The sequence below is a fragment of the Lagopus leucura genome, unplaced genomic scaffold (genome assembly GCF_019238085.1).
Source record: "Lagopus leucura isolate 7727_CA_CO unplaced genomic scaffold, USGS_WTPT01 Super-Scaffold_100015, whole genome shotgun sequence".
In the NCBI taxonomy this organism is placed as follows: Eukaryota; Metazoa; Chordata; class Aves; order Galliformes; family Phasianidae; genus Lagopus; species Lagopus leucura.
In genome coordinates, this window is record NW_024962269.1 from 9203505 (window position 1) to 9228499 (window position 24995).

The 24995-nt window shown below is 40.4% G+C and overlaps 1 long non-coding RNA gene across 1 annotated transcript in view; it reads left to right on the forward strand.

Annotated features, from left to right (window-relative positions):
* Positions 1 to 24995, forward strand: part of LOC122182733 — a 280673-nt gene that overhangs the window by 102734 nt on the left and 152944 nt on the right. Inside the window, exon 2 of the long non-coding RNA XR_006179961.1 lies at positions 15740 to 15808. This is a non-coding gene — a long non-coding RNA (uncharacterized LOC122182733). The remainder of the gene's footprint in view (positions 1 to 15739; positions 15809 to 24995) is intronic.

Consider the following 24995-nt stretch of genomic DNA (forward strand, 5'->3'; position numbering starts at 1 on the left):
TAGCATTTCATTAAGTATGGATGTAAAACTTCACAACCTAGGTTTTGGTGATCTTGCTTTTGTGGCAGGTATTTAGAAGAAAAGATTTCTTCCAAAAATATGGCAGGAATTCAAAGATTCTTTCTGTGGTTGAAAGATCTGATGGGATAATAGAATTTTGTGGTGGTTCAAAATAAACTATGCAATAATTTATTGAAAAAGGAGGGAACTGCTCAAGCGGGTCTGTAAGAGAGCAAAGGGCAGCAAAACCTGTATGTCTGAACTTGCTGGATTCTAACAGGAAAAAAAACATTGAACAAATGCTTGACCTAAAGTCAGCTAATTCAGTAAAAAGACTCCTGATGATTAAAATGTGTACCAGATGGTGTATGCTGAAAAAGGTGAAGGCAGCAAATGTGACTGGCGGCCAGATTGAAGGTCCCAGATGCTGAAGCTGAGGATTGATCCAGTTGTTTGCTGACATGGGTTGGAGGAGTCTAATGGTGTGTTATGTACACAGCTGCTTGCAACCATAACAGCCACAGAAAGTGCATGTGCTGGGGGAGTTCTTGGGCTTAGTTTGGAGCCTATTACAAGGCAAAGAAAGATAAAAACGGAAATGATCAAGGCTGCAATGAGGAAATGATGTGTTTAGTTAGCAGTTGTTTAGTTTTAGATTAGGTTATTCCTTGGTTAAAATTCAGAAGTTTTCTCTAGCCTCAGGTACTTTGTATACCTGTAAAATAGGCCTCATGATGAAATTGGGTCTGTCTTCAGGAAAGGATTCTGTAGCTACTATTTTTTCTGATTAAAGGGCAGGAGAAAAATGGACTGTTGCATTCCCTTTACATTGGACTTCTAAAATTTTAGTATGCTACAAGTAGTGCAAAGGCTGCAGCCTACAATGTGGAAGTGGCAACCACTTCAAGCGGCCATGGAGCCCACTTGCACCACATGTTGTCCCCACAGTGTGACAAACGCCTTTGCCAATGAGCTCTTTTCTGAACAGAATGCAGGGCTCCTTCCTCAGGGGAGCAGGGAGGGTAGGAAGGGGGCTAATGCAAGTGTGGATAAAGAGTTAGGCAGGGCTGTGTTGAACTAGCACGTTAGAGTAGAGGTTCTTAAGTGAAATCCTACTCCCTGAACTCTCCCGAGTGTTTTTTCATCACAGGAACAGAGGACCATTCATTCTCTGCCAGATCATGAGGAAAGAGAGGCACTTGAGCGTGTGCGCATGCACTTGTTTTTTTTGGTGAAACATCAGTGGTGATCACAAGGAAGGAGGCATGTAAGTTCATGTAGAGTGTGTACATAGGTGTGTGGTTTTTCTAAGTTGTGAGAATTGGGTTAAAAAACACGGAGATGTGATAAGAACTCAAATGTCCTTAATCATATGGCAGAGTCCTTAAAATCTCTTCACAGGTGACTTACAAGTTAGGATCAATAAATGGTTTGGATGTCTGGTTTATTCATGCTTATAAGGTACTTTGCTGTCATTCTGTTGACATAGGGCATATGAATCTCATTTGATGGGCTGTCAAACAAAACGGAGTTTGTTCCAGAGAGTTTTTAAAAACCTCTATTATGGCAGACTAACAAACCATAGGAAAATAATCTGTATTCCAGAAACATCCAAACAACAGCTTAGCTCTCTGAATATTCAATAAATAAGTTGTCTTTTTAATAGTTATTATGTTCAGTATCAATGGCTGACAACTGCTGTCACCCCACCGAATTGTGCTAAATCCTCCTAAACAAGACACCCTTGCAATAAAGCTTCACTTGTAATCATTTTTTGGCAAGTGCATCTTACAATTGTTATTATGCTAACTGCTCACACTCGTGTACAGCATGAGGTGCCAATGTTTTCAGTTCCAACCATTAGAGATGTGGTGATAGAGAAGGCGAACCCTTATTAATTCTGAGAGATTTGCTTAATTGGGATACAATGTGAAGATTCTCAACAATAATAACAGATGATGGGGAATAAATAGGCACTGCAGGAGAGAGGCAGTTTCTAGTGTGAATTTCCCTTTGCTTCTGTTTAATTGCATTACATACTGTGGGAAGTATCTGGAGTATGCATTTTCTAGTTAATTTTTCTTGACTGCATCCATCTAGCTACTGCTCCTGGACATTTTAATGCTTGATAATACAGTATTTGCATATGACTACACATCTATAACTGTCATTAGAACCAATTTACACACATGATTTGGTTCTTCAAGTGCCAATGTCTGAATTTTATCTAGAGATAGGAATAGGGTCAGGAAAGTTTAATTGATTGTATAATGCAATTGAAAAGGCTGGCAGGGATCTAGGGCAATTTTGGTACATCTGTCTTTGAGTCATGAAAAATAAAGCACACAACAGCTGTGATAACAGCAGGATTATGATTAGATATACAGCATTCATCGTCAGATTGAACATGGACTGGAAAACAATAAGGAGGTAAATAAGTCTGTTTTGATAACACTACAAGAATTGTGAGTAGGTCTTATACACCCTTTACGAGTTTATACGTAAATTCCAAGTTGAACAGAAATAAATGAAATCTGCATTTAGTTTTTTTTTTTCTAGCAAAAAAAAACATGTATTCCTCAAAAATGGAGGTCGTTGCCCAGCAGTAGAATTCTGTAGCTGAATGTTACATCTTACTTGTTATGTTGCAAGCTGGGTGAGCAATTCCTGCTCCAAAATTGCAACTTCCTGCTCTTGATTTCTGCTTAAAAATATGGGAAATATTTATGATTTCCCCTACCCTATACAGGGAATGAGTTTGTCTATTTTCCTTTTGGTGTATATATGTATGTGTAGTTAAAATAATTCCTTCAGGAACAAGTGCAATGAGCTATGCAGTGCTCCTTCAAACCAGAAGACTATTCAAACTTGTTACATGCTTAAAGGTAAACTTGTCATATTTTTCTTTTATTTGCTTTAGGCTTTGCCTTGCGGGACACTTACACTTCAGTTACTTTGCATGTGAATGTCTCCTGACTGAAACTGATATTAGTTTAAATCTATGGACTACTGCCCAATTCATATTATGTACTTCTGAGAAGTACCTCAATGAGTATATCTAAAAATTCAGTTGTTTGCAATCTGAAATGGTTTCTTAGTTACAGAACTGATTGTAAAATATGAGGAAATACTAAATATTCATGGGATTAATTTTTATATTGTTTTTAGTTAAGTTTGTAATTTGATAAAAGCTGAAGATATGAAGGGTGTCTAGATGAACAAGGTTATCTTAGAATTTTTGCATCTTTTGGAACTTTTACATTCCATTGAGTTAAATTTGGTTGGATATAACTTAGTAACCAGAAATGAACATATTCCTATTTCATACAGCATATGAAATAAATTTGAAGAATAATGCAGGACTTCAGTACTCATTTATACTTACTACTTAATATGAAAGTAAACTGATAAAAAACTGGATAATAAATAATGACACTTTTCCAAAATTAAAGTACTGGGTTGTTTTCTGTCTGTATGAAATGTGGTATGGCAACTTAGGAGCTAATACAAAATATTATACAAAATAATGCAAAAATATGCAGCCCAGAACTGCTTCCTTATCCACAGGTAATTGGTTAACAAATTCACTTAGGATCAAACTATAAGGCTGATATCAGTAGAGTTACTAAGATGTTCTGCTCCAGTCTAACTCTGCATTGTGACACTGACTTTGCAAGAACATTTTCACTTCTGAGAATTGTCAGCAACCGCCCCACGTGGTATGAAGCAAGTTGATGCCTTGGGATCTGTCACTTATTTATCAGAGATATCCAAATCACTGCTGCATTTAGAAGTATGTTTTGGCACGGAAAAATACCAACTGTGGAGAAGTATACTTGTATGCCAACTTTTTTCTACCTATAAGTGTTAGTGCAATAACAACCATGTCATAATCAGTGTTCAGCAGATGCACTATTGGTTTAATTCCTGTGGGCTCTGGAGTGTTTTGTTTCAAATATTTTGCATGAACACCTTCATTTCCTGTTGCAAGTACATACAAAACTTCTGCAGGGCAAAAATATGCTGCTTTACTGAAAGATAATAAAAGTTATCAGACAGTTGGTGGGATCCAAAAGGCATGGAGGTAATGCACCTCAAACATTACGTAAGAATGGGTATTATATAATCTGTCAATGTGATTTGAGAGCTACTGTTGGTTAGTTTTGATTGCAGCCATTATAATCTGTAGGTTATTGGCTGACCTATCATACACCCACCAGCAGTTTTTTCTCAGCCACTGTAAGATTGATTAGTGTTGCTCTGATCCTCAGCTATAGTGGAAGGAGTGCTACAGTAGTCTTCAGGACATTGAAATGAAGCTCCATGTGAGAAGTACTTAATGTGAAGAGGTAAAGCATGGTAATAATTTTTGGCTATACACCTATAATGCTAGGCAATGCTCACACAGCAATTGCACCAATGTTGGACACGCTTGTTTCCATTGATGAGAAGGATTAATAATTTAGGGATAATGGAAGAGAGCTAATTTAGATTTTTCTCTCTTTATTTTTCAGAATGAGCTAAAATATCTTTATCAATCTGAATTAATGTCCACATAACCAATACTAATGCAACTTCAGTATGTGTTATCACTGAAGTAGATAGGGCAATAAGCTTCCTAGGCTGAGAAGTACCTGGGTTACAGCCAATTGGAAGCCTACCACAAAGCCTTCGATGTCACAGAATTCTTCTTACTAGGTGTTCTGCTCATCTCTTCTGTGTGTGGGCTTCTCTATCACTGCAGCCCCCATTGCTTGGGAGGAGATGTAGATACCTGTTGAGCCAACATCCCTTCAGTTGGGGCTAGAATTGCAGGTGCTGTCTGGCAGCCATCTTTTTTGCTTGTTGTTAGGACCTGGTATATGACATACTAAGAGGAAATGTATCATTTTGAACTCCTATAACCCTTCTTCATTATTGTGTCACTAGGTAGAGTGGAATTCCATGAAGGGAAAGGTCTTCTCTTGCTCGTAAAAGGTTTATAAGCTAATTCTCTGACTCAACAGGTACACATGAACTGCAGATAATCAAATTATGATTATATGTTATGGAGCCTTGTGGAAGGCTTGTGGAAGTCCTAAATCAGATTGACAACTCTGTTCAAAACAAAGTGATTTTGCATCAAATCAAGGCTCATAAAAGAGAGCCGTGTTTTTGGTACAGGAATAAAAGATAGCAGAACAAATAACTATGTTGCCTCTGGCACCCTTGGACACCCTTGAGTTGTGCTCTCTCTCCTCTCTGTTAACAGGACAGGATAAGAAAGTAATTTGGATAAGCTCCTGTGTTGGGATAGAGGAATTTTAATGAGAAAGTAAAAGCAAAAAGAGTTAATTCCCAGCTTCCTATCAGCAGCCATATGCCCTTTTGCTTCCTGGGAAGTAAGGCTTCAGTACACATAGAAGCAGCTTTGGAAGACAGACTTTTTTCATGTGACTTCTGTAAGTTCACCTATAATAATGTTCTTCTTTGGTTCCAAGCGTTGCAGTAACACAGGTCTAGAGGAGGAAAAGAGGATTTGTCAAGAAGCACACTGTGCTTTGCTGTTCATGTCAGCAGGGGCACTTGAGTGTGAATGCTGGAGCAATTCTGATGAAGTGTGACATGTGGTGGTAATCTGAACACGACCAAAAGCAAGGTCAAAAAATCCAAAAGATGGCTTTTCCTAGATGTGTGGGGCAGCTTCAAATAACAGTTCTGCCTTCAAGTGAAACATAGGTGCTCTGCCAGGATGCTTGACTGGAAACCAAATGTGGCAGTGTCCTCATGTGCAAAACTTATGCACACAATATGTGCATGCAATATGTATACCTGAATTTTGCAAAGGTGGTGGAGAATTTCTGTAGGGAAAACAGCTCATAGCGCTGTCTGGATTGATTGGAAGTCCATTAGTGACCCTCGTTCATAAACTGTGCTGGGAAAATTCATGCATGCTGTGAATAAGCTCTGACTCTTCCATGTTCCAGACTCGTGTGTGTCTCTGCTCTGCTGCCTCTTCTGCTGAGCTTAAAAATGCAAAACTTCTGAAAGGAATAAAATGTTTTGGCACAAATTTCTCCAGTCTCTCTAGCACTAGTGACTAAGAGCTTTCCTGCATTTATGAAGATTAAAGCACCCACTGATTAGTGCAACATTTTGCAAATTGCACAGAACTGGTGGTGAAGGACTCTTGCAGATTGAGAGTCTCTTCCAACAGCCTCTGAAATTGATGTAGAGATGAGCATTAGCAAATACCACTTATAAGTGCTTTAGCAGAGGAACAGTTCATTAAAATCAGTGGCTTTTCCACAAGTCAAATGAAGCTGAAACAGTAATTTTCTCTGCTTTTACGTAACTTTTTGTGTGAGAGGCTTGGCAGAGGAGGCTCAGCAACAAGCTGCTCTCTTTAGCCTGTAGCTAAAGCCAAATGCATTCCTTCTCACCCTCTGAGGACCTGAGATAAGGCTTTATTCTGGATATAAGTTGGGATCGATTTTCGTAGAGTGGGAAGGAGAAAATACCAGAGTGAGAATTGTGATTAGAATTCCATTTTCTCCAAGTGCAATTTTGACAGAGGGATGTTTCTAAGCAAGATGCATTATCTAATTCCTGGGAGAACTTAAGCTACGTACTGCGGAGAATGCCTTTGTATATAAGAAGTGTTTTGTTGGCTCTTGTGAACTTTTCTAATTGCCTTGCCAGGTAATACTGCTCAGGTATCTGAAGGGCAGAAGGAAAGGGAAGAGCATCTTCAATGCTGTGTATATTTGAGCTGGCATAACAGCACTAGAGTCTCTGAAGAGTGAGACCCTTAAATGCAGTGTTTTTCCCAGCTGGAGTGCCAAATGTCTCTTGATTACCCGGCTCTTGACAGCCTGCAGATGAGGGGCAGAATGCACTCAGCTTTTGAAAAAATAAATAAAATGACAGCTAACCCACTTCTGCCTTAGTACCATAACTCTTACATGCTCTCAGACAGTACAGACTGATGCTGTGCTTGAAATCTTGATCTTATTTTAAAGTATTTAATGAAACACTCCTTATGCATTTACTATTTGACAACATAGGAGTTACTTAAAAATTCCAAATTGTACACTGCCAGGTTTTCACTCATAAAAATTCAGTCCAAGCCTTAAAAAAAAAAAAGTCTGAAGATATCTAAAACGTTATGTTTAAAAATGGGAGGGGGAGAAGAGCAATTAAAAATGTAAGAATAGAAGCTAATTATGAGCAATTCAGGAAGAGCTTTGTTTAGAAAATGTATCAGTGTAAAATGGATAGGTGAATAGATTAGCGCTGATTGCAGTTTTTACATATAATAGTCTCTTTTTCATGAGTAATCATTAGCAATTATAATGTAGGCTTTAAATCAGCCTGGGATGGGACTGCACTGTAATATGAATACTGAATAACTTCATGTTCCCAGCCAGAAGGAGAAGAAAAAGTTGTGATTTGGTGATTTAAAAAATAAAAATTCAAAGCCCAAGTATTTCTGTGGACTGTTCATCAGTTGTTTTCTGCAGTTCTGCTCTGGGTTCAGTAATGTCAATACTGAATGCTAAGGTTTGTCACGTAAATGAGTGTTAATTTGTGTTAGCTGGTGGTGGAAGCTGCAATTGCACTTTCAAAGAAGCGTGACTTCATATATTAATCAGTAGCATTATCATTAATTGCTAAAGGAAGAAAAATGGAGCAGGAGATCACAGGTGGATAAAAGTAATTGTGTAACATGCTGCACTGTAGTAATGGTGCAGATGCGTATAAATGTTGACTTGTATCATCAGCTAGTGATTATTTCTCAAACCTAAAGGTTCTGTGCATTTACAGTTCTCTAGTGTTGCATGGAAAAGACTTTCTTGATAATGTCTGTTTACGCTTGGGTAATGCTTTCGTTTGGGAGCTGCTCATCATGAATCACTAAGGTTGGAAAAGATCAAGATCGTTTAGCCTGCCCATCACCACCATGCCCACTAACGGGGTGTCTCAGTGGTTCTGCTTTGTACTGAGCTGAAAAGTGACATATAGTGGAACAGGGGCTTAAACCAATCTAAATAAGCTTCTGTTTCGTTTTGAATCCTTCAAATTGAAATTGTTTACTTGGTGGCCAGTTTAGATTACTTTCTTGTTGAATTAGCATCCTGCTTTGCTTAGTGGCTAATTTTAGCCAAACTGGACAGATGGGTAGAACATTTCATGAAGATTCCTGTAAGCTTTGTGAAAATCAGCTGAGCAAGGAAGAAATAGAGTTGTCTGCAGTATGGAGCAGGAGAGTAAAGATGGTGGAAGGGGAAGGAGAAGTGAGCAGGAAAATGTGGGAAGAATGGTTGTCAATGAAGTGAAAAAAAGACTTTGATCTGTTTGATATCCATACTTTAAAAAAAAAAAAAAAAGGTTTTGAATGAGAAATCAGGGGTCTCAGTTTGGCATTTCTCTAATATTGTGTTGATTCTAAGAGGTTTTTACTTCTTAATTGGTACCACATTTCCTACAAGGAATTAGTTTTCTTGTAGTGTTTTTTTTTTTCTTTGGAAGTTGTGGATACTGGGCATTGCTTAGCCTTTTTTTTTTTTTTGTATGCCTAGACAGAAGCTGGAAGTAATTAGGTTGAAAACTGACATAACTCTATAAACTGATATTCAGATATCTGTTAACTGCATGGGCTTTCCCACTGGAATTCAAGTTTCAGTGCCTTGAAATATATGAAGTAATGCTCTGAAAGGCAGCCAGGTGCTGGTTCCTCATGCTGCCTGGTTTGGTGCTCTTCTGCTCAGTGGTGTCTTAGCATCCTCACCTATCTGCATCTATTTTTGTTGGCAGCAACAGAAATACTGGTTGAAGGCAAACTTCTGCTTCACCCTGATGGTGAAGAGCTCACCCTGAGCAAGGGTTCACCTCCTTGGCAAAACTGAGTTGGAATTTTGAGCTTGTCTTACCAGGATCAAGCAGGGTTTACAGGGTGTTCCCTACAAAACTGCAGTCCTGCTCCTGTTACTAGTTTGGATCTTTGTGTTTAGGTAACAGTTCATTGTAAACGTTCTCTAGAAATGAAGTCCGTGTTTTTTGTTTTTTTTTTTTCTTTTTCAAATCACATTAGGGAAAATAATGGATATTTGAGCTTTAAGTTCATTAAAATACCATGCCAGCCATCAAAAAAGGCAACATATGGAAAAAATGGAAATAAATACATGAGGACAAAACTCCAGGGTCTCATGACTGCATGTGCGTTCTCTCTCCCTGTTCTTCTCTCAAAAGGAAAGAGATGATTACTCACAAGGCCTGAAACCCCTCTCTCTCCAGATATTTCCTTTTTGAAGGGGAGGAGGTCAGCCACTGCCTCCATGTTTTCATTTTGTAGGTCTCAGTTGTCCCTTTCCTCCCTAGGGAAGGCCAAGTTCCAGAAATATGAGAGAGGGAGACTGTAAACTGCAGAAATCTACATCCCAATGTATTGGCTCTAACCTGAGGAAATGCCCTGCAGGTATAAAAGCACTGTATGCATTATACTTGGCTGGTCCCTAAATGAATACTTTTCCTCCTAACAAGGTCTCCTTTCACACAAGTCCTACAGATTTCTATAAATAACTGTGTTTTTAATAGCTCAACCAACAAACTAAAAAATGTTATGGGAAATGTGGAATTAATTGCCTTCCTTCTCCCTGTTTGGAGACTTCTAGCACTCCTTTTTCCCAGACCCCTATTAGAGGAATATGTTGCTATTATTTATCCTGCAAGGGCTGATATATCCACCACTTTCCCCTCAGTTTGGTTGTGTGAACTGTGTTCATGTTAGGCTATGGAAGAAGTACTCTTATTTTGGGTTGACTTAGAATTAAAAGAAGAATGAAAAAAAAAACAAAAAACTGAAAACAAGTAACCCAGAAACATTCAAACTTGTATGACTGAGCAAGTTGTAGGCTTGGCTGGGCCAGAATAATTCACATATTTGATTGAACAAGTATCAGAGTAAACACTTTGTGCTGCTCTGGTTGCAGCGGTAGTTAAGCTGCTGTAGTCATGTGCAATGGTGTTAGCCATGGCAGCTGGCACCTCTGGAGGTTCTAGACGTGATTCATAGAATCATAGAATGGCCAGGGTTGGAAGAGCCCCCAGAGATCATCTAGTTCCAACCTGTGTGCTTCAGGCAGGGTTGCCAACCATGAAATTGGGCACCAGGTCAGTCTGCTGGGGCTGGGTGTGCTCAGACCTTTGGGTTCCAGCCCCATTGGTTTGCGAGCTTCAGGTGTAGTGTTCATTATGAGAGGACCTGCTACATCCTGGCTGCTAGCAACAACCCACAGTGGCTCTGATCGCAGAATGCTCATTTATTTTTTTAATATCATTTATTTTTTAATAAAAGAATTGGGTCACTTTAGGATTGGAGCAGTCTAATCCTAGCAAATCCCAAGACTTCCACCCCTTTTTCAATGGCTGTGTCTATTCTTATTTTTCTGCACTTTTAAAAATCACTTTATGAAGTGACAGGAACTGATAGTGATGTGGGACAGAGGACAGAGTGGATTGCCCCGTCCCAGCCACCAACCAACCTCTAGCATTGCACAGGGACTCCAATTCCCCTGTGCTCACCCTTCCCGCTCTGCAGTCTGTGAGTTGTTGCAGGAAAGGCTTCAGCATGATACATCAGGTACTGAAGGAGAGGTTAAAATGTCTGCTTGCCCCTAGTCAGATAATAGTGTATATATTATGGATAAGCAGATGCACAGCTGTCCTTAATCTTTCACACTTTTGTTTGTATATAGGACGTGTTTCCTCAAATGTTAAGTTACCGTATTCATTTAAACTAAAATTAACGTGTATGGGAAACCTCTGCCTTTATCTAGTCCATAAATGAGATACAGATATTATTTGCTCTTACTACAAGGGAGCTCCTGGAAGAATAATCTCTCAGCCCTCCTCTGATTTATTTATTTATTTATTTTGTGCTGTCCCTTGAATAACCTTGCGGAGGGCTGAAACAAATGGAAATTCCTGTGAGCACAAATAGCAATATGCAGCAAAACGGGGATTAAGCAGAATTCATGTCACTTCCCGGTAACGGATTGCCATTAAGGAATGTGAGTAACAAGGCGAGCTCTCCGCCTGCACTGAATCAAGGAAGTTGTTCCTGCCCTGACCCTCCTCTGTTTTTTCACCAGAGGATTGAGATTTAATTTCCATTTATGATGGAGGGTTTTGATGGCTGGAATTTGTGTGGTGCTTGAGCTGAGCCCCTCCAAGAGCTCCTGCTGCACTCAGCAGCATTTGCCGCCCCTTCGCACAAAGCTTTGTGCCTGAATTCTGCTCACCTCCACATCTGGCTGGGCTGTGGTGAGCTGATAAGATATCGGCATATCTAAACGGGCAGCATGTGAATGATCTTCTCTTGCTCTATTCTTTTCTCCCCATGATTTGTAAGTGTTAAAGCACTCATCTGTTCTGGCAGTTAATGCACACAGCCTCTCAATACCTAACATCCCGTCGTAGGCAGTGCAAACCAGCTTAGTCTGGATCACTGCTTTAGTAAGTGCTAGGGGAAATATAGGTGAAATGAAGCACTCGGCTACTAGCAGGGAGGTGGGCATTGGCTCACTGGAAAAGCAATACAGAAATATTTCACTGAAAATTGTGTGGTAACAGAAAGACGTACGCTTTGTTACTCACGACGGTCCAGCCACAGCTCTTTGTGTCGCTCTGCAGCCCTGAAGTCTATTACTTTGCAATAGGAGCACTTGTTTGACAATTTAAATGCAGATGCAGAAAATCTGCAATGGATTTTAGCTTGGCACGGGTGACAAAAAATGGGAAGAAAAAAATCGATTTTTTTTTTTGTCTGCAGAATCCATCAAGCTAGACTTTTGAAAGTCAGTTTTATTTGTTTCAGTAATAAAAAATAAATAAATGAATTAGCTGTTAAGGCTTTAAATGCTCTTCTGCCCTGATATGCTGGGGAAGGCGTTTATAAAAACAGCTCCCACCCCAGATTCTCCTAGAACCTAATGCGGGATTTGGTACCTATCAAAAATCTGGAGGAGTTAACCTCAGTGCCATGTTGTTGCCAGCCTTTCTGAGTTTCCCTTAATGCTTTTAGAACTGTTTTAAGGATACCACTAACAACAGGACAGAGCTGGCTGAAGTTGTGTTTCTAAGTTCAGCGTCCTTACATTAAACTCCTGTGTCATCTTTGGGTATTTTTTAATGTACCAAAAATTATACAGTGTTATGGAAATGAAGAGACTTAAGTAGCTGTGTCTTATCTCCCCTTTAGAAGGGTATTTTGGGGTGTCTCTGCTGGAGCCAGCTCTCACTGGGCCAGGCGGTCACTTTTTGAGGGCTCAAGTGCTGGAATATGGCAGTACAGATGTGTCCATCTGTCTGGGGGCTGCCAGTGTGTTTTAGTGTGGGTAGATGAGCGTGGTTGCTTGTGGAGGAGTGTGACAACAGAAGAGGACCTCTAGCAGGTGCATTTGTGGTTATCTGAGGTGCAGAGGTTATGGTTATGCTCCATCTCTTAATGACAAAGGCATGTCTTATCAATCTGCTTCTGAACCATTTTCCTCTATGCCTGTGAAATTTTGCCTTTCCTGTTCTTACAGCCAAATTACAACTTGTTACAAAGGAAGGTGGCAGTGACTGCCCTGAAGTGATGCCCCACCAGCTCTTGATAGAAGGGTTTTTTGTGATATCTGGAGAAGCTCAGCACCTCCACTGTGCGTATCTGCAGCCTTTGGGAGTCAGTAGAGGGAAGTCATAGGGAAGCACTGTTCCTTCGGTGTCTTAAATTCCTTTCCCTCTCAACTCAGATATAGTCTGGTGATAATCTTAATTTTCTTTTGTTGTTCCTTTTTTTCTACAATAAAAGTTCTGGTACTGGACCAAGGGATAGCTTTGGTGTTAAAAGGCAGTTTCAGTGCTGCTGGAACCTGAGGCCATGCTCAAAATGCCTGGGGCTCACAGCGATGGGACAGGAGGGGATGGCCACGTGCAGGGCTGCATCCTGCTTTGTGTATCGTGCCTTGAGTGTGGTCATTGCAGAGTTTACATGCCCTCTAGGCACAGCCCTACAGCTTTTGAGCACAACAGGATTTAGTAAATGTTAATCTGAAAAAATGACAGCTATTGCTGCAGGGGCTGATTTTACTGAGGCCAGTTCCCTTGGCTTAGTCACCACACCCATGGAGACAAGCCAGATGTTCCTCGCTGTCCTAAGGAGTCAGGTTTGGTCAACTTGCCCCATTACTCACTTAGGTTTTACTCCTTGGGTAGCAACTTTATGCTGCTGCCAGCTGCTATATTTAGCCCTGCAGAAGCATGGTAAATACATGATGTGAGAGACATTCATTTATAATCAGCCACCCTTTGTTGCATGCTATCACAGCGCACAGATATGCACGAAGGAAGAATAAGAAGCGCACAGGTTTCCCTGAACCAGAACTCCCCTATTTGAATGCATGTCATGTTGCTTTCTAGCTACTGCTCTACTAACACAGTTTTGGGCTTTTACTTTGCACACAGGGCTACTTTTTTGTGTGCCCTTTCTCTTAGTTTTTTACACCTATCTCCTCAGTGCTTTCTCACTAGTTTTGCTTAGGGAGTGTTCTCTCCAGCTTCTGCCCTATTGTTTGTAAAGGAGCACTGCAGGATGCCATTATCAGGCTTGCACAATCCACTGTGTGCTCAGCATTATTTATTGCAGAGCAGTTAGTGCATGCTGTGTCTAGTGCTTCTTAGGTAGCAAGTGTGTGAACTTTATCAATCAGAGCTGCATCTGCTTGTGCCTGGCCTTGTTCTCTGCCTTTCTTATAGGTTTTATGGTGATGTGAGTGCATTGACTGTAATGAACTCAATACTAGTAGAAAACATGGTCTGGCAGTCCATCTGGATCCTGCCCAAGAGAAAAGTGACTAGGCTTTATAATATCTTCTGAACTATAGAAAGAGTATGGAAGTGATAAGAATGGAAATATATCAAGAATGTATAAATCAGCGATAAGCAAAACGAAGTTGCCAGCAAGAGGATGAATCTTGAGCAGTGCTTTCAGGAGTGATTATTTTCATTATTATTGATTCCAAAACAATGCCTGTAATATTTCAAAGCTATAAAACGCACTGCAAAGCTCTCAGAGAGCAGCAGCACTTCTCAGCCTTTTAAATCTATTCTGTTCCTCACTCTGACCGGCTGTAAATCCTCTGAGCTCTTCACCACATTGTGAGTTGCAGAGTGTACCCAGGGCCCTCACCCCTCCTTCTGCAAGGGGCACTGCTCTCTGCTGACCCCTTTGCTTCCAGTGCAGTGTTTAATTGCAGCATAAGGCCTTATGAACGCAATTCTTTTCCTTTGATTTTTTTTTTTTTTTTTAAGAGTTATCTTTGTAGCAATGAGAAATTGGCATTATGGGCTGCTCCTGGTTTTCGCTGCTCTCGGCTTACAGCACAGTGAATGGGGGCTGGTGTATGGAATTGGTGTATGCAGAAGAAAGTATAAAAACCCTTTGGTGTTGTGGACAGTATTTGTTCATTTTTTTCCCCTATCCATTCACAAATATGTTTCTGGTAAAGGAGAGTACCTGGGGCAGATGGAGGACTTGGTGAACTAGAGGAGCCATGTTCCAGAAGCCAGCAGGCAGGACAAGCATTGGGAAAGGCAAATCTGGAACCAGGAGCCTTGCTGATGGCAGTGAGAATGATGGCCCAGGCAGGCCCCGGGGGAGATCATAGTGCTCTTTGCTGTGGCTGAGTTACTGAAAGCGGACCTGGAAACGAGAGCTACCTGGAGGAGCGCAGTGAGCAAGGGGAGGTGCAGAAAAAGCCTTTAAAATGCTTCTGTTGTCTTCTGTCTAATAAAACAACAACTTAAAGGAATGCTTGTGCTCCAGATGGAGGGTTAAAGGTTTTCCAGTTGTTGGGGTTTTTTTCTTAAGAATTTAAGTGATATCTTCTTTGGACTTGATACTATCTTAAGTTTGGTTGTCTGTATTTAAGTAGCCTAGGTTTCATTTCAAGAACACATTGTTTGAGATTTCTATTAAAGACTAGAACTTCCGTAGTGATTTTGTGTAGGAGCCGGACAAATCTCTGTACTTATTCTCTAAAATAAAATTATACAAAACGCTACAGCTTTCACCTTCCCTCATCTGAATTGGTGGCATCCAACTGCTGCAGAGAGGCTCTGATGGAGAGGAGAGGAATTGGCACTCAGGGCTCCCATTTTCTTGGTTCTTCAGAGTTGGTCTCTGTTCATGGTACAACTGCGTTTCATAACACAAGCTAAACACAAAGGCCAATGTTATGGCCCACAGACAAAACAAGAAGCAGGCTGGAATTTCTTTAAAAAGTCAACGGATAAGACTTAATGGAAGCACTTTTTCTCCTCCCTTCTACTTGCAAGTGCTTTTGCTGAGTTCCTGCAGAGCACTTACATATGTCGTAGCTCATGACTCTGTGACATAAAAGACTTTGATTTCCTCCGCAGGAAGTGGTCTGGTTAGCAGTCAGACCAAGCAGAGATGAAAACACAGTAATTCCCAGAGTCTGAGTCCAGCTGTTGCTTTGTTAAAAGCTACTTTTCTGGCACTGTGAATATAAAGCAAGACAAAGAGAAATCCAGGGCATATAAATGTGTCTGAGTTATGATTTCAATTAAAAAAAAAAAAAAAAAAAAAAAAAAAGGGTTTTATCCAAAGTGCAGTTTTTCATTTTTTAAAATGTGTTTTTTTGTTGAGAATGTTTCTAGAGTTTTGGTTTTGTTTTTTGTTTGTTCTCTATAGGAAAAAGCCAGATGAATTGAAGGATGGAATGTGATTTTCTGGACACACAAAACTTCCCTGAAATATCTGGTAATTTTTCTTGATCTCCAAAATTGCATTTGTTGTCTTTAGGGCTTAAATGTTGGCATTGTTTAGGAAGCAGTTTTCTGGATCTGCTGTAGAAGCATGAGTGAGGCCTTTTCATCACAGGCCTTTGGCAGCAATGAATGTTATGTACGGTTACCTCTGCTCCTTTTCAGTTTAAAAAAATACAGTGATGAGTAAGAACGAGGGAAAAAGAAAAAGGATTTATTTATTTTTCAAAATATTCAATCAGCGTTGCCAGGAATTTGGATAAATGTGCCGTCCAGCCATCAGCTGGGCAATGCATGTTGCTGCATTGCCACCTAATGGCGAGGCAGATAAGGGAGCTGTAGGTGTTTTGGGGAGGAACCTGAGCAGGAAAGACAGCTGTGTGCTGGTCTCCTGTAACTGCATTGTAAATATTAAAGCAGCAGCTTCTGATAGGATCGAACATGAACTACAAGAGAGATATATGACTGGAAGCATTTGTTGGCCTTTCAAAGGTGATACCGCGGGGAATGGAGTGGTCATCACTGAACATTCATTTGAATGCTTTAGTTCACTTTGAACTCTTAGGTCTTCCTCGCTGAGAATTTTGAGCAAAAGATTTTTGCAACAGCTTGCTGGGAGGGTCTGTGTGCCTTTCATGAATAAATATACGGCTTTGTGGGACCCTAACTTAATGTTTTCAATATGGTCCCAGAACTGAGGATTGTTTAGATCTTACGTTACATTCCCATGAAGAATATTCCTCAAATCGTAAAATCTGTGTATTTTAAGTGATCAGGGCTGAAGTTTCCATGAGAGAGCCATCTGTAGTTCTTCTGGAGAACTTGTGTCTGGCAAAAGTTAGAGTGGCAGAAACCCAACAGTGCCTCAGAGATCTCCTCCTCTTGCTCAATATCCTTCAGACACCTTAGCTTATATAACTTGGCAAAGGTTAATAATGTATCTTATCACCAACAACGTAGCTTGTTGTGTCTTAAACGGTTTTGTTCTCATCGTAACAGTGATATGGTGGCATGTTTTTCTGTTATGGGCAAACTCCTTCAATAATCTAGTTGAGAAAATTTAACCAGGATTTTGTTTGGAAGTCTTCAGTCGATGATTACTATTCAAAGTGTAATACATTTATAGTGGATCCTGTTTGTTTTAATTTTTATAGGGAGATACAATACATGGCCATTTCCTGTGTGGAAAACTGCATGCAACTGTGTGTTTGGTAAATACCACCTTATTTTCTGAGAGTGAAAGGCTGTGCACAGCTTCATGTTTAACAAGCTTTTTCTGTGTGTGGTTTTTCAGAGTGAGAGATTGTATTTGGAGGTGATGCTACCCACGGCATGGCTGATAAGCAGGTATTATTCAAGGATTTCATTCCAGAAAGCTGTGTTGTTCAGGCTTTTGTCCAGACACATTCAAATCTTCTTCTATGTGTTATATATGGATCAGGATTTTTACATTAGAAAAGAGTGTTTCCTTGCACTTGCTTATCAGACTTGGCATATGCTACTGGACAGAAGAATGTGGTTCTATTATTTTGTCTTATAGTTACAAAACTGTATTGAATTGTATTTATTTTCTGTCTGCAGTGCATTTATTATCACTGCTGAAAGATTGTTAACATAAGGTAAATACACATTTATAGGAAGGCTAAGGGCTAAGTTAAATTTTATTAAAAGAAGCCTACTTGGCTACCAGCTGTGCAGCAGAGGCATTTTGATGCATAACTGGCATGGCACCATCCTGCTCTAAAACAGACATTTTCTTAATTACTTACATTCCAAGAGGGATCTCAATCTCCAAAAAATGGTTTATCATTGTATGCAAGCAGAAGGGCAGAAGTCTGCCTGTTTTGGTGAACTGCAGACATGATTGCAAATTCTCATTTAGGAGAAGAGCTCTGCTTCTGTGAGGATTTGGAGTGTTTGCATAGCCTTAGAGAATGCTTGGCTTGATTTGATGTGCTATTTTAAATATAAGGATGCATTTTTCTCTTTTTTAGGGGGGAAAAATAAAAAAGGAGCATACACATACCAATAGGAAAAATATGGGTGGGAGGTTTTTCCCTTGTAGGAATGAGAAAAGAGAAGTGAACGTGTTTCTCACCTCCCACAGCACCCATCTTTTTTAGCCAATGAGACCCATATCAAGCACTGCTAATGAGCTGAAATCAATCAGCTTTTGTGCACTGAGAGCTTTTTTGACACCATCCTAGTGTTGCTCTGAATATGGTTGGAGTATGACAAGGCAGGAAAATCTTGACAAAGTGCTGTTTCACCCTCCCCAAAGTTGTTGGTTCTGCTGTTTAATGTTTCTAATTGCAACTGGTGCTGGAAAAGGAAGTATTCAGATATTTTCTTTCAGAAGAATGTGTCCCTCTGCTGGAAATTAAATAGATAAGCCTACTGAGAGGTGACCAATGGGCTGTGCACACTTGTGATCAGCAAGAAGCTTTGAGGATGTGGGGCCAGGAGGAGGAAAGCTGTTGCTCTGGGAAATCAGTGCCTCACCACTCACACCGTGTGGTCTTTCTGATGCTGCAGAAGGTGAAAGTTGTGCGCTGGGAGGAGCAGTAATTACTGCAATGAATAAGTACTGATCCCTGGAAATAAGTATACCCAATTTTTCTCTGAAGACTAGAGCCCTGTATCATTTTTGAAAAGCAGAAATCCCTAAGCACTCCAGGGCAAAGACCTACACAGTGTTGGTGTGAGGGTCTATCCCCCCTTTTGAAAGCTCTTAAAACATGCTCCACCCTGTTCCTATCACCTCCTGTCATTCAGCCTTGTTGGGAACTCTCTGGAAACTGTTGCATCAAAACAGGACTGACTAATTTTGTCTTCCACTTCCATTGCTGCTGCTTTCTGATTCACCAGTTGTGCCCATTAAAAACGTTAATTCAACAGGAATCTTTTTAATTTTTATTTTTTTTTTTTTTTAATTTTTGACCTCTGGATACAGAAAAACAAAAAAAGACACGTGTGTGTCTTCAGAGCCCATCCTGTTCTCAGCTCCCTCTCTAGGGAAGGTGAGGTGCCCGGAGAAACCTGGTTATGGAAACCTGTTGGAAAACCTATTTATGGGTAAATAGGTGTCCTGATGAAAAGTGCCCTTTTTGGTAAGGTAAATACCTTGGCTGCAGATTCCCAGCTTGAGGTATCGAAGCGGCTAATTCTGGCCATGTAAAGACATTGCTGCTTTGTTGGAAGTTATGGGCCGCTCTGTGGGTGGTGATGGAGCTGTACAGCTTTAGAGTTCCTCCTGCTGCTGTCAGGAACAGCAGGATAAGTGATGCACAGAGGTGGGGAGAATTATCTGAATTTGGGACTTGTTTAAAAACGCTTGGGAAGTTTAGGGTAATCTCTTGTTCAGTTGTTGGTCTGAAACTAAAACCATTTTGCAGCTTTCCATTTTTATTTCTTAAATAGCTACCAAAGGCTTTGATACACTGTTGTGTTTAAAAAATCCTTTAGAGGGATTTGCGAAAATTGGCTTATTTTTCCTTTTGCTTTTATTAATTCTGTTTTACATGAGGTATGCAAGGAAATATGCCCTGTTTAATGAAACGTTGGTGCTTTCCCGCTGTGGAAAAGACTGGCTTATCTGAGGCTGTCACACTTGCCTGATATTAATTGATTAAATATTCATTTGCTAATTTTGAATCCTGTGTTTTTTTTGAGCACGGTGAACAGCCTGCAGAGGTCACAGCTGTTGCTGCAAAGGCACACAAAGCAAGTGGAGAGGGGCTGAGGGCTGCTGGTGGGCAAAACAAGCAAACAAAACAGCAGAAGTGCTTATCGTGCACAATTCCCATCATACAAGACACTCTGTGGTCCTTTATGGTGTGTTGAGCAACATCAGCAGCGAGGGATGCTAACAAGAAACATGTAGAAGTGGCACTGAGGGACACGGTTAGTGGGCATGGTGGGATCTGTTGGGGTTGGATAGGTGATCTTAGAGGTCTTTTCCAACGAACGATTGTGTGAGTCTGTCTCCCTATCCCTGTGTATCTGCCGCAGCTGTCCTGGGGCTGATGGTGATTTTGAAAGAGCACTGATGGAGACCATGCTCTGGGCTGGTTGATTCCTTGTGCTAATCATCACCTAAATCTTCAGGAAAGAGACCTGTGTGGAAAACAGTGGTTGCTCTGCCAGGAAATGGGGAAGTGCTTGCAATTAGATTTCAGCTACACAAAAAGGGCAGACAATAGCATTTTCTTCTCTTTATTCAGGCTGATTTCTTTTTAAACCATATTACAATGCATCAGAAGTGCCAGCCATTATAAAGCTCTGAGATACCAAGCAAATGAGGTAAGTAAAATTAGCAGCAATTGTGCTCAGACTACATTCTACTGAGAAGTATTAGCGAGATGGCTCCCTTGGGACAACCTGGCTTTTAGGGGAAGCATCAAGACTGCTGTAGGGAGCTGATGAGGTCTCATGACTTAGTTATGAGACATCAGATTTTTATTCTAAAACTTACGCTATCAGAATTTCAGTATTTTATGGGCCACTCCGAGCACTGTCTTAAGACTGCACCCTTGTTGCTGATTATTTTTGTTCACCATTCCTTGAAAAGGCTCAGTTTTAACAGGTGCACTGTACTGAGGCATTGCATTGGACTGTTGAATGCACCGTGCTCCAATGGTAGATCCAAAGCAAAACATTTGGTCCAAATAGATTTTGGAAATTAAAAAAAGAGATTGTGAAATAAGCTATACATTGAAATGAAGGAGGCTTTGTACAGCTAAGAGTTCTGGAGGTGTAGCTAATACAACTGGAATCAGATTGAGCACTTTTCTACTGCTTCATTGTATAAATACCTGTACATCATTCAGAGCAGGATTGGTGGATTTCTATTTTTGCACACCAACTCAAACGTGCAAACGGGATTTTAAACACTGCATAAGTAATTTGTGTGTGCCTGTTTGTTTAGGTTCTTGACATAAGCATATTTTTCAGACTACTGTAGGTACCGATAGGCCAAGATGAGCCTGGGGCGGATGTGTTCTTCTTCAGGTATCTGAGCAAGAGTGAAGGGAGTCCAAGGAGAAGGGGGACAATGTGGGTGTCCCAAGGTAGTGGGGAGCAGGGATGGCTGTGAGTCATTGCTCCTGTGCCTGGCCAGCAGCTTGCCTACTGCTCTCAGCCTGCCATTGTGCCTTCTGCCTCTGGACTACTGGAATGTTTGGGTAGGGGAACAAGATAAATGTCTGAAAATAAAATCATGCGTCTGTCTCTCCTCATCTCCTTTTGTTTATCTGCCAATTTATGTGAAACTGATAGAATTACAATACTTTCAAAGGTAGGTCAGTGTGCTGAAAAGGGGCTGGGAGGACATATAGGCCTACATGTGTGTTGTGTGATTTCCTAAGACACTTAGGAAATTGGACCAAACTGTATGCTTCAAGCAGGAACTTTTGCATAAAGGATTCTCATGTGTCTGCTCATTGTGTATGTTTGAAACTTCATTTGCCATTAATGAACATCAAAGGGGAGACTAGTTTCCTGTAATCTTAGTTATGGGGCTTAATCATTATTACTGTTCTATTGTTCATGACTAAATAAACTTTCTAGTTTCCCATTACAGATCTTGGATATGGAGCAATAGGAAAATAATTTTCTGGGCACATTTCTTTGCAAAGCTGCAGAGACTTTTAACCTTATTGCATGGTGTATATATATTACTGCTATGGCAGATTTTTCTACTGGGATAAATCAATTGAAGAAAAAGGTGATGCAGCCCAACCAATATTGCTGCAAAATGCCAAAAATTATGTATCTATAGTTATGTTGTTATGTAACTGTGAAATCACCGTTCTGGCTTTCTGAATCAAGATTTATCAAATGGGGTATTTAAAGACATTTGTGATCAAGGCTATATTAGTGATGTTTCAGCAAAAGAGTAAAAATTGTTTATTCCTTCTAGTTCTACTAATACATTAGTTTGGAGAAAGTTGCGGATCAGCCTTGAATGTTGGGGCCGTGTGTTAACTTTGAGGTGCAGAGACTTTCCTCCATCTCTTAATTACTGCATATTCCATTATAAGATATGCAAATTCTTCTCAGTACTTTGGTTCCATTTCATTCATGTGAATGCTGTCATGGGCAGTTTTGTATGCGCTTGTGTAGTAATTTCATGTTCTGTAATCAACATCATCTACAATTTACTTGAGAGTCATAGTGCAACATATTTGTTTATTAGTTCAGCAAATATCCATCAATGAATTTAAAATCATTATGGGGAAAGTATGTCTTCCTAAGCTACTGATTTAACAGGAAATTAATCTGTCGGTCATCCAGTGTAAAACCAGTCTTTCGCAGTGATAGGAAATCTGCATTTTCATTTCAAGTATTAAATATCCAAGGAGGTTCCCAGTGTATTTAGCTAACAAGATTGTGTATGGGTTGCTTCCAGTCAATGCAAGTGTAAGACATTCTGTCAGTAATTAGTATGCGCTGCCAGACTTTGATTATTACACTGCCTCTTTGACCTATTTTTAACAGAAACTAGGGCAGTCCTTTTGGATTGCCTTTCCCTGTCCCTGGACACCCCGCTGTGCTATGTTCTTCATATTTTACATTATAACACTCAGCTGCAGTGCCAAACTGCAGAATAATTCCCTGGGGGTTTTCATTGAAGCAGATGTCGCAGATGTCTGCCCACTCTGAGGAGCACACTGGTGTCTGATAATGGCCTCACAGTAAATGATTTTTCTCCATTGTTTGTTAAACATGGCTTTAGTCAAGAGTGCCTTTTGGAGCATGCTGTGTAAGAGATTCTTTTGGAAAAAACAGTTTTCAGGCAGATCTGACAGACTTTTCTCCTTTTTCTTTCCCCACTGTGTTCAATAAGATCTCGGGATGTGAGGATACAGCTAATGACTTAATAGCCTGGTGGGCATCCAGGAGATAATAGTATTAGCTATTAAACTATCAGACACACACATACTGGTATGAATGTGTCAGATGTATGTTAGGTACTGGGAATTAAGAATGTCCCAAAGCTACTGTCCGGATGTTCAGCACTGTGTGCTTTTGCTGGGAATGCTTTAAGATGCTCTTAAACAATTGCAGCACTGCAGACTTGAAATACTTTCAGTCCTGAAATACAGGACTACACCAAAGCCTTTTACTTTGCTCTATTTAAAACTATTCCTTAATGTCTGTCCATTCCTTTGGGGAATGGAAATTGTGTGAGTGGCATTTTCTATCCAACTGAGCAGGCAGATGAACTGAACCATGCTGAAAGAGGAGAAGGGAGGGGTGGGCTGTGGCCTGAGAGCAGGAGAGAAGGAAAAGGAAGCAGTAAGCAAGGAGAGTAGTGAAAGAAGGGAACTGAAGATGTTGCCTAGGCCAGGATGTGAAGTACAGATGCTTGGGGTTGAGGTGAATATTTGCTTTGAAAAAATCCTTTTGATTCACCTGAATGCTGAAAGGGGAGACAAGATTAATGTGGGTGGAAGGGAGAGTCCGGGTAGCAGGGGAGGTTATGTGATGGCTTCATGGAGGAACTGAAGGAGGTGGTTGTCTTGAAGGGTGATAGGCATGGCTGTGAGTGAGCGTCCATTTGTCTGTGTGGGATGGCAGAGGTGCTGTGTGGCTGCATGCAGCATGGAGAGCACATGCTGGGTTCAGCCTCCATGTGGTTGGGCTGTGTCCTGCTCCCTGATGTCAGCATGGGAGCTGATGAAACTGATAATCAAAACCTTCCTTATCCTTCCTACCAAATACCATCACCTGTCTTGTAGGGTAAGAGGGCCACATTAGAGAACACTACCTCTGTTCTCCCTTGTTTGAAGAACGCTTTCTGTTTGTAGCCCTTGTGTAGGCTCTAAGTGGATCATCAAATTGTATCATGTTGCTCATGCACAGATTTGCAAAGGAGAAGCTTTATTGTGGCTGATAAAACTGACAAACAGACTTTGGTCCCACTCTCTGTGTTTCTGATCAGGAAAGTAGATTGAGGAACAAGATAGGTGGTGGTGTTTCTTCCTTCATGAGTAGGATGCAACATCACAGGCTTATCTCAGTGTGAGACATGACTGTCTGTGAGAATATGCCTTGCTTGGATTTGAATCACTACTTCTGAAAATCCTATTTGATTTACTTGCCTCAGCCAAAAAATGTTTTCTGTCCCTGTCCATTGAAAAGATTGTTTTGTCTCTTGGGTTATGATAATATGCTCATTATTGAACTTGTATCTGATCACTTCTCAAAGACGCTATTTGATTTTTAAAGCAGCATATTTGATTTTTTCCCCATGTCACACTTTTATTAATAACATTGCCTTGTTTGGAAAATTAATTCCAGCCATCGTGTACTGTTATCCTAGCAAACAGGATCACTTCATGCATACACAATACTCTTACCGTGTCATAATTTCTTTGGAAGATATATAGGGTAATGAAAACACTTGTTCTACCCTTGAAAAGTATATTACCACACTTGAAGTAAATTGCTGTATGTTCTGCTAGGTAACTTGAAGGGATTTATTAATGATCCCCAGAAGTTTCCATACTCATGCCTGGGGACATCTTCTTCATTTGGGTCCGTGCAGTTCAGTGGAGCCCCTTGGAATGACTGGGATACCATTTTAGCTCAGGGATTCATCTGGATTAGTTTTTCAGGATGACAACTGTGAAGGCAGAAAATAGTGGAGAGAATAACCAATGCAGGAGGGAGCTGTCTGAACCAGACGGCACAGCGCCATAATGATGGCTTTGGTGCTTGTTAAGGTGGAACATTTTTAATGCTGCAGCTAATAAAACGTGTGGTTGTCGTCTTTACATTGAATGGCCAAAGCCATTTCTGGAGGAGATTTTTTTTTATTATTTATTTATTTACTTACTTACTTATTCATTCTGAGAACTGAAGAGCCAAAATAGGTTTTAGGGCCTTTTAAAATTTCTGCAGGTTAAGTCCAAGGACTTCAGACAGCAACATTATGAAACAAATCTTGTTTCTTTTGAAATTCACTGAAGATACATTCTTTCCTTGGGTCATAGTCTTTGTTCAAACAGTATGAAGATGCTCTTTCACGTCATATGAAGGTGATAACTGCACATCAGTCCGGTCACATCTGTAAGGTGGCTGTAGTCCAGTTAGAAATTCTGGGCAGTGTAGTATATAAATATTAGTAACAATGCTTAAAGATGGAGGCAGTTACTCTTTTGAATTATGTGCAACTT